This window comes from Lagenorhynchus albirostris, chromosome 5 (genome assembly GCF_949774975.1).
Source record: "Lagenorhynchus albirostris chromosome 5, mLagAlb1.1, whole genome shotgun sequence".
NCBI lineage: Eukaryota > Metazoa > Chordata > Mammalia > Artiodactyla > Delphinidae > Lagenorhynchus > Lagenorhynchus albirostris.
The window spans coordinates 90,919,449-90,934,443 of record NC_083099.1 but is presented as its reverse complement, the minus strand read 5'-3'; the positions used below and the strand labels follow the sequence as shown (position 1 = coordinate 90,934,443).

The 14,995-nt window shown below is 43.9% G+C and overlaps 1 long non-coding RNA gene across 1 annotated transcript; it reads left to right on the top strand.

Annotated features, from left to right (window-relative positions):
• Window positions 1-277: 277 nt before the first annotated feature.
• Window positions 278-1,309, top strand: LOC132520619 (uncharacterized). The gene is made up of 2 exons (XR_009540584.1): window positions 278-737; window positions 925-1,309. It is a non-coding gene; the product is annotated as an uncharacterized LOC132520619 (long non-coding RNA).
• The last annotated feature ends 13,686 nt before the right edge of the window (window positions 1,310-14,995 follow it).

Below are 14,995 nucleotides of genomic sequence, written 5' to 3'. Positions count from 1 at the left end.
CAGTCCAGGATTTAAAAGAAATACATTTGGCATTTCCAGACCCTGGGATGAGCAGGCTAGTCTTTCTGTTCAGCCAATCTGCCTGACTGGGCAGAAATGGACTACCTGGATGAAGGAAAGTAGGAGAACATCTATCTGATTGAAAAACTGTTGTTGCTATACAAAATACAGTAGCCAGATGAACTGCTCCTCCAGGGCAGATGTGGGATGTTTCCCCATAGCTCACAGCACTCCCTGGTGTCTCCTGAAATCCCCAGAAGATAGATCCTCAGGACATGGTGCTGACTCTTGCCTTTGCTTCCCCAACTGACAGTTAGTAAAACATGGGCCTGCGATGAACAAAACCTCCAGAGAGGAACCGTATATTTCAAGCATTTTTTGTCTCTGAAAAGAAGCCTGGAGTCCAGAAACTTCTGTGACGTATGTTTATCATCTCAGTCTTTGTGCTGATTGGACCTGGGTGACCGTGGACCTGCATGATTGGGAAGAAACACAATCAGCTTTTCAGACATGTCTACACCTGGAAAGCTTCACAAAAGAGTTTTTTCTCTTTGGCTTCCTTTCTGAACCGTTTTTGTTGTAGAGCTCCAGGCAGAAGCAGCTCTGAGCGAAACTGGGCACAAGGGAAATTTCTCTCTGACATTTTCCCACCTTTTCCATCTGGATCCTCTCTTCCTGCCCTCCACTCCCTCCAGCCTCCTCCACTTCCAATACTGAATTCCAACCACAGGCACAGGGTGAGTATAATATTTGCAGAGGAGGGAGGAAGTGGGAACAACCACTTGGATATTGTAGTGATCCGTATTTATTTTCTACATTGATGAAGAATTAGTCATTTTTTAAGTTGTCACAAAACAAATAGAATCATGACTTATGTTTTATAATTTATGTAACTGATTTTATGTACTTTTAATTTTTTATCAGATTTCTGACAGTTAAAAATCATTTCCCCTTCCAGAAAGATGAAGGATCACGTTTCCCCCTTCTGCCCAACTGCAGCCATCTGGGAGCATAGCGTTGCATATTGTTCTTCCTGTGCAGTGTTGAAATAAGTTTCTTGGCCCAAGATGGAGCTGCTTCTGCCCAGGGTGCCATGTCAGCAAAGCAAAACTTAGACAACTTTTGTGTCCCTGGAAATGTTCCACTTGATCAGAAAGGTGGTTCCCCAAACACGAAGCCAACTCTGGGGTCTCTACTTACTTCCTTGTTCCTTCTTTAGCCTACAAAAGCTTCCTGCATTCCGCCCCATTTTGACGTTCTGACTGTTCACTTCATGAAGTATCAAATAAAGTTTGTTTGTATCACCTAAGTTGTCTTCTTTGGTCATTTTTAACAGTAGTAATCAGTTACTTGTAACTATTAACTGGTGAAAACTCAGGTTGTGTACAACAAGGACCTACTGTATAGCACAGGGAACTCTGCTCAATGTTATGTGGCAGCCTGTATGGGAAGGGAGTCGGAGGAGAATGGATACATGTATATGCATGGCTAAGTTGCTTTGCTGTGCACCTGAAACTATCACACATTGTTAATCGGCTATACTCCAATATAAAATAAAAAGTTAAAGAAAAAAGCTATTACAAAAAGAAAGAAAGAAAACTCAGGTGGTATGGATCCCAAAGACTATAAGGCCTGTGGGGATGGAGGACTACCTGGTAGGAGGCCTTGAAAAAGAGTCAAGTGAGAAACAAGATGGCCCCAGGACACTTGCATGGACCAATGTAGGCTTAGAAGAGGGCAGTGGGGAAGTAGGAAATTGACTGACCACCGCTAAGGAGACATTATTAATACGTGTGTCTATCGAGTGGAGGTGACGATTAAGGAAACAGCAGCCAAGAAGTCTCCTGGGTAGACCTGGGTGACTTTGGGTAGACATTGGAGCCATGTGCCATAAGGAATACAGAATGAGTAGGTCTGAGAAAAGGAAGGAAGGGTGATTTTAACTGGGACATATTAGCAACTTTGTGGTGCATCTGTGACACCCAAATGGGGATGTCCAATGGGTCAGGAGAGAAGAGGGAGCTGGAGATACACGCTTGAGTCCTCTGTGTATGTGCTTTGCTGAAATCATGGAAATCGAATGAGTGTAGCTGAGTTGGGGAATTGACGTGCCCTACATTGCCTTTTGAGGCAGGAAGAACCATTAGGTGAATCATATGAAATTGCCAATACTTAACTGTTTTCTGACTGTCAAGAAAAGAATTTCATATGGTTCAAATGAAGATTAGCCCCATCTTTATACCTCATGAGATTATTTTTACCCTCTGCAATATTGTAGTACATATAAGAAATACGTATTTGGTTATTAGATGACCAAAAGCTATTTCTCTGTATTTCTCATATGTATTTGGTCTTTGTCCTGGCTCACGGATCCCCAAACTCTTTTGATCTCTTGTCCTCAGTTCCTGAAATTGCTTCACAGCCATAAAGGTAAAATAGGTTTCTTGTTATTCATAATAAACTCCTTTCCACTACAACTGGGTTTATATTAATGAGGTGACTAAGGATGGGAACTTGTTGCTAAGGGAACCGACCATGAATAGAGGAACTTTCAGTTCATCCCCTGATTTCCAGAGAGGGGAGAGGGGCTGAAGATTGAGTTCAATCACCATGGCCAATGATTCAATCAGTTATGCCTAGGTAATGAAACCTCCCTAAAAACCCAAAAGGAGAGGGTTTTGAGAGCTTCCAGGTTGGGGAACCAGAATGCTTCCACGGGTTCCAGCTCCGTGAGGACAGAAGCTTCTCTGTTCTGGACCTCGCCCTATGTATCTCCTCATTCTGGCTGTTGATTCATGTCTTTTAGTATTCTTTGTAATAAACTGGTAATCTAGTGAGGAAATGGGTTTCCTGAGTTCTGTGAGCTGTTCCAGCAAATTAATGAAACCCAAGTAGGGGGCTCTGGGGACCTCAGACTTATAGCCAGTGGGTCAGAAGCAGAGGTAACAACCTGGGCTCGCAACTGGTGTTTTGTGGTCTGATACTATCTCACGGCGGATCATGTTAGAATCGTGTTGACTTGTAGGACACCCGGCTGGTGTCCTAAGTATTGCTTGGTGGTGGTGGTGGGAATCCCCTGACCACACACATTGGAAATTGGGTTCAGAAGCCAAAATGCCCTCATCACCTACAATAGAGTTTTAGATACTCGACCTCTTGTGCAGATAAAGGAAATAACAGAAGAGTTGGATGAGCTACTGGGCAGAGACTGGAAAACTCGGGCTGCAGCCTGACAATCTGAGGGCCTTGCCAGTGTCAGGCAGGAGAAGGTCAGCCACACTGAGGCAGGAGTGTGCTGATGACCTGCTCGACTGCACTGCCAAGAAGGGGTTTATTCTCGGGGAAGAGTTCCTACACACCCTCAGGAGAAACAAGCCCTCCATCTTCCTTTTAGTGAAGCCCAGGGAGACAGTCATTAGCAAAAGAGCCACCTGCAGGTAAGTCAAAAGTGTTTAGGTCTGAAGAGGGTGAGTGGAGATTTTCAGGCTGGGCTTCCTCTGATTGGGGATGGTCCAGCCTCTCTCTAGGCCAAGGAGAAGAATTCAGCAAGCCAGCTCACCTTGGAGCAAATGAGAGCATCCTTGTACTCCAAGTATAGGTCTCCCCTGCTCCACGAGTCCCATTCTTCCAGCACCCCTTGAGAAAGAAGGAGTTTATCTCATATCTTCCGTTGAGTCGTCCACCGGGCAGATGTTCTTTCACATTACACGTTATTGCCATTCCTCTGACCGCCGTTCATGTTATTGATGGTCACAGGATGGAACACCTGAACTCCAGTGTTCCTTAATAGAATGTTGCGTCCCACATGTGGTCAATACAGAGGAAGAAACATGGAAGTCAGTCACACTTTCCCTTACTTCTATTCTCCAAAATGCTACTATATAAGGTGGTATAATTATATAAAATGTTCTTGAAAGGCTGTGTATAACTAAAGGGACTTTCACTGAGGGAGGAGCTTTTTAATTTTACGTCCATGTTTTTGTTGAGAGACAATTCTCCATGAACATCGCACATTTCTGAACTATCTGGGTTCTCTAAGCAAAGACATTTACAGCCAAATTAAGAATTTTTGATCCAGCAATTCCATTCCTGGGTATTTATCTGAAGAAAATGAAACCACTAATTTGAAAAGATGTATGTTCCCCCATTGTAAGCAGCTCTTTTCAGGAGGCCCTTTGCCGTATTACTTTAACAATAGTTATATATATATATACACACACACATAATGTTTTTTTATTATGGTAAAAGTCACATAATATAAAACATACTATTTTAACCATATTTGTACAGTTCAGTAGCACTAAGTACATTCACATTGTTGTGCCACTCTCACCGTCATCCATCTTTTGAATTTTTCACCTTCCTAAACTGAAACTCTGTCCCCATTAAACACTAACTCCCCATTCCTCCTTCCCCCACGCCCCCGGCCCTGGCATCTACCAATGTACTTTTTGACTCAGTGAATTTGACTATTCTAGGTACCTCGTATAAATGGAATCAAACAGTATTTAACAAAGCTATATTTTAACTTAACCTTTACACCAGGTGCCCTCATGCTTCACTAACCTCTGGACCAAGCACACCCTTCAAATCTTTTGATCACACAATGCCTTGCTTAATGTGTTGATTCTTTTCTTAAATTAAAGAAGTAGAAATGATGAATAAGTAATTAACGGTTGACTAGATCTTCTCCCCAGACTCCCCTCCAGTAATCTTGTGAGCAAACTGCATGAACAAGATAGCATCTAAAGAAAGATCACAAGTATTCAGCAAGTCTGCACACAGTGAAAGATGACGAAGATTGTGGCCCCCTCCCTGAATGATTAATAGTGACTAGCTTCCCCTTTCTCCCTTTAAAAACTTTCATGGTTGGGCAGAATCTTCGGAGTTGGTTCTCGGACACAAGCCCACTTCTCCCCAGGTTGCCAGCCTCCTGAATAAAGCAACCTCTCCTTTTCTAACCAACATTCGTCTTTGTATTGGTTTTTGAGCAGCGAGCAGCCTAACCTGAGTTTGGTAATACCATGTTCATTGACACATTATTTTCAATAGCCAGGATGTGGAAGCAGCCTAAATGTCCATCAATGGACAAATGGATAATGAAGGTGTGATATATATATAGAATGGTATACTATTCAGCCACAAAAAAGAATGAAATCGGGCTTCCCTGGTGGCGCAGTGGTTGAGAGTCTGCCTGCCATTGCAGGGGACACGGGTTCGTGCCCCCAGTCCGGGAAGATCCCACGTGCCGCAGAGCGGCTGGGCCCATGAGCCATGACCGTTGAGCCTACACGTCCGAAGCCTGTTCTCCACAACAGGAGAGGCCACAACAGTGAGAGGCCGGCGTACCGAAAAAAAAACAACAACAACCCATATGATCTTACTTATATGTAGAATTTAAAACAACAACAACAATAACAACAACAAAAACCCAAGCTCATAGATACCGAGAATGGATTGGTGGCTGTCAGAGGCACGAGGTGGAGGGGCTGGGAGAAATGGGTGTAGGGGGTCAAAAGTTACAAACTTCTAGTTTTAAAATAAATAAGTCCCAGGGATGTGGTGACTATAGGTAATAATACTGTATTACATATTCGAAATTTGCTTGAGAGAGAAAATCTTAAAAGTTGTCATCACAAGGAAAAAGATTTCGTTGTTAACTATGCATACTGACAGGTATTAATTAGACTTACTGTGGTGAACATTTTGCCATATATACAAATATCAAACTATTATATTGTATACCTGAAACTAATATAATGTTATATGTCAATTATACCTCAATTAAAAAAAACCACTTAAAATAATAATAAAGAGAATATTTGTATAAGGAGACATTTTGGGATACTGAAACTTGTCAACATCTCCCTCCCTAGAGATATTTCAAGGTGGAAAAGATAAAGACCTCCTCTTCCTCTACCCAAAGAAGAGTAGCTTCAATTCCAGATTACAGTTAGGTGTTTTCTCTTTCCTGAGGAGATGATATGCAGGCCACCAGTAGCCCTCTGATGCAAAATCAGAGTTTCCTAACTGTGGGAATCCTCTCTAATAATGCTCCCCACTGTATGCATAGCCCTCATTTAGCCCTCACTGCATAGCCCTGAGGGCAATATTGTCCAAATGTCACGCTGCTTTTGCTGAGAGCAATCAATGGTCTTTGTCTCTGACACAGAAGTCTCATTTTTTTTTCTGTGTATATATATATATATATATATATATATATATATACACACACAAATAGTCACATATATGTATATAGGTCTATTAGATTGATATATATTTATATAAAAATATATATCATGGTACACATAAATAAAAGTGTGGCAGGCTAACTTGTTAGTCTGCAGGTAAAATAAAAATCTCAGACCCTTCATAAATTCCGACTTAGTTTTATATGTAGATTCCTCTAAGGAAATCCTTTCCCATTTAGAAGGATTATCTTGGCCTGGGATCCATCCCATCTTTCCCTGAGAAAATAGTAGGAATGGGGACGTTTAGGATCGTTCAGGGCGGATTTGGCATTCACGTCCAAAAAGGTTATTAACGCTGCTCCTATAGGTGTGGATTGTCTCCTCACTACTCAAGGCCAGCCCGTAGGTAACCATTGGATCAAGTACATTACACCTTCACAGGTAATAAGGCCTTAGGACAATCATTAGTATCGACAACAGAAACTTACTGAGGAGGAGACCCTGTTTCCTCATGGCGCCACTAACCCTGCACAGCTCACACCCCCCTAGGAGTCTGAACACTTACCTCTACCTCGAGCACCTTTGGACATTCTTTGTTCCTCTTCCAGCTTCCAGACCAGGCCTCATGGCCTGCAGATGTCAAAGGAAGGACAGTTCCTTAGGCTCTACCACTTAATAGCCACCTCTTAGCTACACGAAGACCTGGCAGCTTTGTGAGTGTGCCGACACAGAAAAGCTCAGCGGCTTTAAAATGAGTGTGTGCTTATCCAGAAATACTTTCTTATTACTACCTGGCTTCCCCTCCCCACCTAGAACATTCTAACAGCCCCCAGCAACTCTCAGCGCTCCCAGGAGGCCCAAGCAAGTGAGGATAATTAAGCCCTACACACTTTACAGAAAAATCTATATCTGTTTATGTCTTCCCTGTCCTGACACTACTTCATGGAAGTTCCCCCAATTTTCAATATTTAAAAGGAAACAAACCAAAAGTAGGTAATGCTTTGCAGTAGGGCTTCATGTTTCTGATCAAGGATCCACTTTCCACTCGCCCACGTTATTCCGGCCTCAAGCCTCCCCACCACATAGTTGCTCATCTCCATCCAGCGAAGCCATTCTGGACCATGTACTGAGATGGTGGCCAGTATGGCAGATTCCAGACTTGCCTTTATGGAGACAGTAAAACTGTTCTAATAATCACCTCCATACTTTCCTCCAGGATGAAATTCACATGATCCTCCCAGTTGCCTGCCCTGTCATTCATTAATACGAAAGATTTCGTGCTAATTCTCCTTCTTCCATCCAGGAAGGAAAAAAAGAGCTCATCCAAGCCCTGTTGTGCAGTACCACCTGCCTATTTGTCCACAGCCAAGTAATGATGGATTTGGAGCTGGGGGGATGAATGGGAATTGTGTTTATTTTATGAGCTGCAGAAAGTTGGCTGGGGAACCCAGCGGGAGGCTTAGCCGGAAAAAAATGATTTTATCTTATGCTGTGTGTCTTCTCTTTAGAAAAATACATGGCATTATCCTTTCCTGAGGTTGGGAAAGAAAACAAGGAAGGCGTGTTCTCCAAATACTGGGTTCAAGGTCTGAGTAGCTTAGGGTGTTAGGCTTTTCTCTGTTTTCAGGGAATCAACACTCCAGCCAAAGGCTGCCTGCTCAGACTAGGCAGTGGCAAAAGGGAGAATGGGCCACACGGGGCCTGGAGGGGCCCTGACAGAGGGTCCCTGGGCCAGGGCTCAGTGACCTGGAGAGGATTCCACACTTTGGGTAATTTTTAGATGGCAGGAAGGAGCAGCTGTCCTCGAAAGCTGAGGCTTTTCCTCACGGCAATATTCTGGCATGCGTTCTCATGGAAGTCACCACAGTTATCTTAATGAGAATTTCACTAAACAATTTAACACAGAACAGCTTTGGAGGATGTTATGAGGAAAAACACCACGTTGGAGTCTTCACTTTAAGTGTTGATTGATTGGCAGGAGACAGTTTCTGGGTTGCTTTCTCGCTAAAGCAGCTTCCGTAGGTTTCAGTTTGTACAAAGTCCAGGCTGACTTAGGTTTGGGAAGAGGGCTTTGGTGTGGGCATTTGAAGAAACATCTCACTGGCCATTCCTGGCTGAAAAGCTATTGGGGAGGAGAGAGAAGCAGAAGAAAAACGATATTAATGAGGAAAGTTTCTTACTAGTGAAAAGAAATAGTGCCAGCGGAGTCAGAGCCATATAGGATTTTTTGGGTTTTTTTTCTTTGCGGTACGCGGGCCTCTCACTGTCGTGGCCTCTCCCGTTGCGGAGCACAGGCTCCGGACGCGCAGGCTCAGCGGCCATGGCTACGGGCCCAGCCGCTCCGCGGCACGTGGGATCTTCCTGGACTGGGGCACGAACCCGTGTCCCCTGCATCGGCAGGCGGACTTTCAACCACTGCGCCACCAGGGAAGCCCACCAAATAGGATTTTGTTCTTAGTGTAGCCATACCCATATGTCTCATTTCTCACTCTCTTTTTAGGTATTAATTAACTTATTAAGTAATTTGTAAATTTTTTTCGACATATGATTGACATGTAACATTATATTGGTTTTAGGTGTGCCACATAATGATTTGATATATGTATACAGTTGTCCCTCAGTATTCGTTGGAGATTGGTTCCAGGACCCCCCTTGGATACCCAAATCCATGGGTGCTCAAGTCCCTTATGTAAAATGGTGTAGTATTTGCATATAATCTAAGCACATCCTCCTATACACTTTTAATCATCTCTAGATTACTTACAGTACCTAATACAATGTAAATGCTCTGTAACTAGTTGTAATACAACGTAAATGCTATGTAAATAGTTGTATGGCCAATTCAAGTTTTGCTTTTTGGAACTTCCTGGAAATTTTTTTTTAATTAAAAGATTTTTCACCCACAGTTGGTTGAATCCAGAGGTATGGAATCCATGGGTAAGGAGGGTGGGCTGTATGTTGCAAAATGTTCAACACGATAAGTTTCATTAACATGCATCAACACACATAGTCACTACTTTTATTTTCTTGTGATGACAACTTTCAAGATTTACTCTCTTAGAAGCTTTCAAACGCACAGTACAGTATTGTTAACTATAGTCGCCACGCTGCATGTTATTACATCCCAGGACTTGTTTATCTTATAACTGGAAGTTGGTACCTTTTGACCCCCTTTTCACATTTCACTCACACCCTCAATAGCCTGCCTCTGGCAACACCCAGTCTGTTCTCTGTAACTACGAGCACACTTATTTCTCCCTCTTTTTATGCCACATGAGAAGAGGCTGAGCATGATAAGGCAGGAGAATACAGAGGGAAGTTGTTTGGGAGCGCTAGAAAGGCAAAGTAAAGCTGTCCCTTTATATTGCTCTAACAGCCCAGGCAGTGGGTCCCTGTCCACGCTGGGTGAGCCAAGGACCCCTGCCTGCTAACCCATGCAGCGCCTTTGTTCAAATTAGAGAATGGCAGTGAGGCTGGATGAGCAGAGCAAGGTCTGAACTTCAGCCTCTCTGCACCCCCTTGGGATAGTACACTGAACACTCATAGCACTGGAGAGAAGCCCCTGTGGCTGAGGAAAGACCCATGAACTTGAGTGTCTTCCCTGAGGTCAGTCTTCCTGGGAGTCCCAGCCCTCCAGCCTGGAACACAGAGCCAGGACTTCAGGGCGACCCAATTAGATGATGGCAAATGTCACAGCCACATAGTGCCTTTTTCCCCCCTTCTTCTGTAAGAAGACCTTTCCCCTCAGAGGCCACTGTAATTAACCCGAGAGAGAACAAGCCATCCTTCTAGTCAAACAAGAAGCTCCTATCACAGTTGACATCTTCAAATGGAAATCCCGTTTTCAGGGATTTCACGTATATGTCCTTCCGTGTGAAAATCCTTATAGGTGATGTTAAAAAAAAAAAAGAAAGAAAAGCCATATTAATATTCCAGTGTGCCTCTACCCCATCCTAACAGATCTAACAGTTCTAACAGTTCAGATCTAACAGTTCAGAAATCTATACGAAGGAGCTGCTCTCCTCATTAAGGAATCAGACAATGACAATCCCATTGTCTGAGCCAGAGTGGGTGCAGAGCTGTGAGCTGCTTTGTCTAAATGCCACAAATTGTTATAGTTTTGCTCTGCACTTCAGTATTGGCATCATCACCCTTTAATGGGCCAGAAGCCTCTGCTGTAACATTCAAAATGAGTAACAACATTCTTGGTCCCTGTCCAGTTTTCAGTATAATTATTTGTCAGAATCATATTAACCTGATATATGACAAACCCATAAAATGGATTCATTTAGGTATCCAGGAGTCCTCCCTCATTAACTCTGATATTTATAGCTATGACTTTGATGCTACAATCCCTCCTCCTGTGAAACATAGAGCAGGGATGTCAGATTTCCCTGAAGCTGTTGGGGTGGGGAGTCATTTGTTATCTAGTATTGCAAAGAGGGGCAGAAGAAATCTGGCCTCGAGTCCAGGCCCCCATGAACCTTGATTGGCTCCTCTGACAATTCCTCTCTTTTTAGGGCAGGGGAAAAAAACTAAAACTAAACACTTGTACACAAATCCTAAAGGTTTAATAACTTTCCCAAGGTAATGAGGAAGGACCAATGACTCTGAAGTATTCAGAGAGCTGGTTCTGTAATCAGACTTCCTGGAATCAGATCCTGGCTTTACCACTTACCATACTAGCTTGGGCAAGATGCTGAATTTCCTTAGACCTCAATTTTCTCATCTGTAAAATGGGGATTGTTGAGGGGATCCAAAGAATTAACACATAGAAAGTGCTTAGGACAATTTTTGGCCCATAACAAGTGCAAAATAAATGTTACTTAAATTATGATTACAATTGCTATTACTACCTTGGGCCACAGCGAAACTGAGTTTTTGCTCTACAGGTCTACAGTGTAGCACAGTCGCTTTCGCACCACATTCTAGGGCGCACTGGGCTTGAGCAGAGGTGACCCAGGGACCCCAGAGGTGGAGGTGGGGTAGCTGTGGAAACTGCAGGGGCAAAGGCCCATCAGAAGCATTCTCCATATTCTTTAGTCAGAACCTTGATGCCTCCACCCATTTCAAGTATTGGAATCCTAGATGAGTTTTCATTTAAACAGTGGGTTCTGGGACTGAAATAAAACAGATTGAAAACTGCAGCTCCAGATACCTGTGACCTGTTCAAGTCCCCCAGCTAATCTAAGGGGCCCTATGAGCACTTGTCTCTGCTGCTCACCCCAAATTCATAAAACTGTGATCACGAGGCCGTTAGAAGTTTTCTTTTACTTTTCATTTTTTGGGAGTGACATGGCTGGGACTTTGAATCCCTGGTATTGCCGGAGGCTAAGGGTGTTTCTGAGGGTTTGTAAATGGCAGTGTTGGAAATGTTGTCCATGATGACAACCAGAGCTGTGAGCTTCTATTGCATCGGGACGATCAGAGATGAGCTGTTAATAGTGATGGGGTCTGAGTTCACCGTGGTGTTTCTCCTGTTGCCGTCTTCATGGACAAGCTTGTTGCAGGAATCCAAGGTCCACTGTGTTCTCAGATTGTCCACCTATCTCCTGGAGACCAAGCATCAGGCTTTTGCAGTCAGCTCACACTCTTGGAGAGGGCCCTGTTTGACTCCCACAAATCCCTTTAGGATTGATTCATTAATTCTGAACAATAATGAGAATGCAGTGAAGCCTTTTCTACTCATTCCAAAAGATCCTAGTAAACACCAATTTCATCCCATCAACTGCTTCCTCAGAACTTTAGTTTCTCCCCTGTAAGTCTGTTGGATAAAGTTCAAATTCTTCAGCCTGACTTCTAGGTTGACCTAACCCAACTAACCTTAACTTTCTGATACAGCAGGCAAGTTTTATCACCACCCTCCATGTCATCTGTTCCCCGCTCTCTCCACCTTTCCAAAGCTGATTCATTGTTAAAGAACCATCCCTGAGCCCTCTTTTCTTCTGAGCCTTCTCTTGACTACTCAAAACACAACTTCTCCCTTCTTTGATCTACAACTGTGTGTTCTGTCTGCTTTGCTCACTTAGGCCATTATTCCATGATGGCAGTTCTAGGAGTAAAGAGATGATGCATTAGACACACCATCAAGGAAGGTCAGTTGCAGTTACCAAGACAGGATCCCAAAGAGTGGCATCTGGACTGGGGAGACGGAGTACCGCTAACCTGACTCTCCCAGCACTCATGTATAAGTCAGAACGCTCATTGTAAAGAGATGCAGGTCATTCACATGAGCAGAATGCATGGGTCCCCTATCCTGGGCTCTTTTCTCCCTCCTTCAATATGTCAGGGAAGCTTAACTGGTCATCAGGAGGTTGACTAGACATTTCAGCAAAGAAGGGAAATCGCTTTGTGAACTATTTAATATGGATTACAGTGAGAACTGGCTACACCCCTCTGCCCCCTAGCAGGAATGGGGCCCCTACTGACCAAATGCTCTGGCCCCCAAATTCAGTGTCTCTCCATTGGATATTGTCATCAACAGTGAAAATATCTGCTTCTCTTTTCCCCCATTTTTCTAAGCTCATAAGACTTATTTTTTCCCTTCTACGACTCATTAATTTCATCCTTTTATTCAAGAAATATTTGTTGAACATCATTTGCTATGTACCAAATGCTAGGAATATAAAAGTAAGCAATACCCTGGATACTTCCACACCACGGGCTTTACTACAGTCAAATTTTGATAAAGATCTAAAAGCCATTCTTTCTTTTTAAGATGACTTTGGTATATTTAATCTGATCCATTTAGGCCTTGATACCAGAGATTTGCGTAACACCATTACCTGACTTTCCTGAGTGAATAGCTTATTGCCTCAATAGTATTTTAAGCTCCTAGAAGGCAGAGAACAACTCAGTATTTCACATGTGTCCCTTATAGTAGGTAAGGTATGTTGTGCACACAGTAAGAATTAAATATTTGTCTCTTTACAAGAGACACCATGTTTCTTACCAGCCATAAGGCAAGAGTGGGGGCAGCTTTACCTAGTTTTATTTCAGAAATTCCCCAACCAATGGCCCACATTAAATCCAGCCAGCAGACATATTTTATTTGGTCCACAGACAGTTATGGTTTTGTTTTTTCTTTTAAATTGAGCCAACATTTAAAAAGGTGAGATCGCTCTCTCTCTCTCTCTCTCTCTCTCTCTCTCCCTCTCTCTGTCTCACACACACACACACACCCCTAGAATTCCAAGCTCCTTTGGATTTTCAGCTTCCTTTGAAAAACTGGAAGACCTACAACTCTTGGTCTCATACCCACTGAGCAAAAGTGCTGGCACGGAAGTATGCAGGACCACTTCAGAGAGCAAATGTTCCCGGTAGGCTGCAGTCTCTGTCACTGTGTTTCATCACACTTGGCCTGCCTCACTTACATAACAGCTGAATCTTGAGTCGTTTGAGTCTGTGGCCTCTGTTTTACACGAAGCCAGTATATTGGGAAAGGGGAGAGGAAATAGCCCCCCTCGACCCACAGAAAGAGGATCACTCTGAGCCAGCCCTGAGTTTCCCGGCGCTCTGGACATGAGGACAATCTGGCCGCTGGGCCTGCACCTTGGACCTGGGCCTTCCTTACGGTTAGTGTTCTCTGGAATGTGGATGCTCCCTGTTGAGGAGACTACTGGGGCTCCAAATGGCCTGTCTCATTGAATCCAAGTTCTCTGCCTCTCCAGCCCAGCCTGGACCCCGTCTAAGCGGTGTTCTGGCTCGTTGCGTGCTGACTACCCTCAAGTGCTGCCAAGGCAACCTGCTGGCCTCGCTGTCCCCTCCCCCATACCTGTCACCTGCTGGCCTCGCTGTCCCCTCCCCCATACCTGTCACCTGCTGGCCTCGCTGTCCCCTCCTGCATACCTGTCACCTGCTGGCCTCGCTGTCCCCTCCCCCATACCTGTCTTTCTCATTCTCTCTTCAGGCAACATGGAGTGGAAGAGTGCTCACCAGGAGGAAAGTAAAAGAGGGAGGAAGGAAGAAGAAGGGAGAGGGAAGACTTTTAGAGAGGGAGTTTTATATATTTCATCCTATTTGATCTCAGGCCTCTGTCCAGAAAGATTTTAGTCATGTTTGTGGGTGCATTTGTGTTCAAGTGTGTTGTATATATGGGATATGTGTGTGTGTGTGTGTGTGTGTGTGTGTGTATGCAAATAGACCTGCAACTCTTATTCAAGATAGAAAAGGAAAAGCAATAAGAATATTGAGCTTATCAGGACGTCCCTGGTGGCACAGTGGTTAAGAATTTGTCTGCCAATGCAGGGGACACGGGTTTGAGCCCTGGTCTGGGAAGATCCCACATGCCACGGAACTAAGCCCGTGCACCACAACTACTGACCCTGCGCTCTAGAGCCTGCATGCCACAACTACTGAGCCTGCACGCCAGAGCCCGCGAGCCACAACTACTGAAGACTGTGCACCTAGAGCCCATGCTCCACAACAAGAGAAGCCACCACAGTGAGAAGCCCGTGCACTGCAACGAAGAGTAGCCCCTGCTCGCCGCAACTAGAGAAAGCCCGTGCGCAACAAGGAAGACCCAGCGCAGCCAAAATATAAATAAATAAATAAATTTAAGAATTAAAAAAAAAGAATATTGAGTTTGTAACATAAGTGACAACCATTGTGCAAGAGCAAGCTTCTTTCCTATCAAATTACCAAGTGCATGTGTGCCCACACGTGTGCACACTAGGAATATACATGCACGTGTGCCCGCACACATATGCATTTCTTTTTTTTTAAATTATAACTTAATGACTTGCTTATGTAGAAACTTGGAACATAAAATCTAAAAAAGGGAAAGAAGAAGGAATAAAACTCAA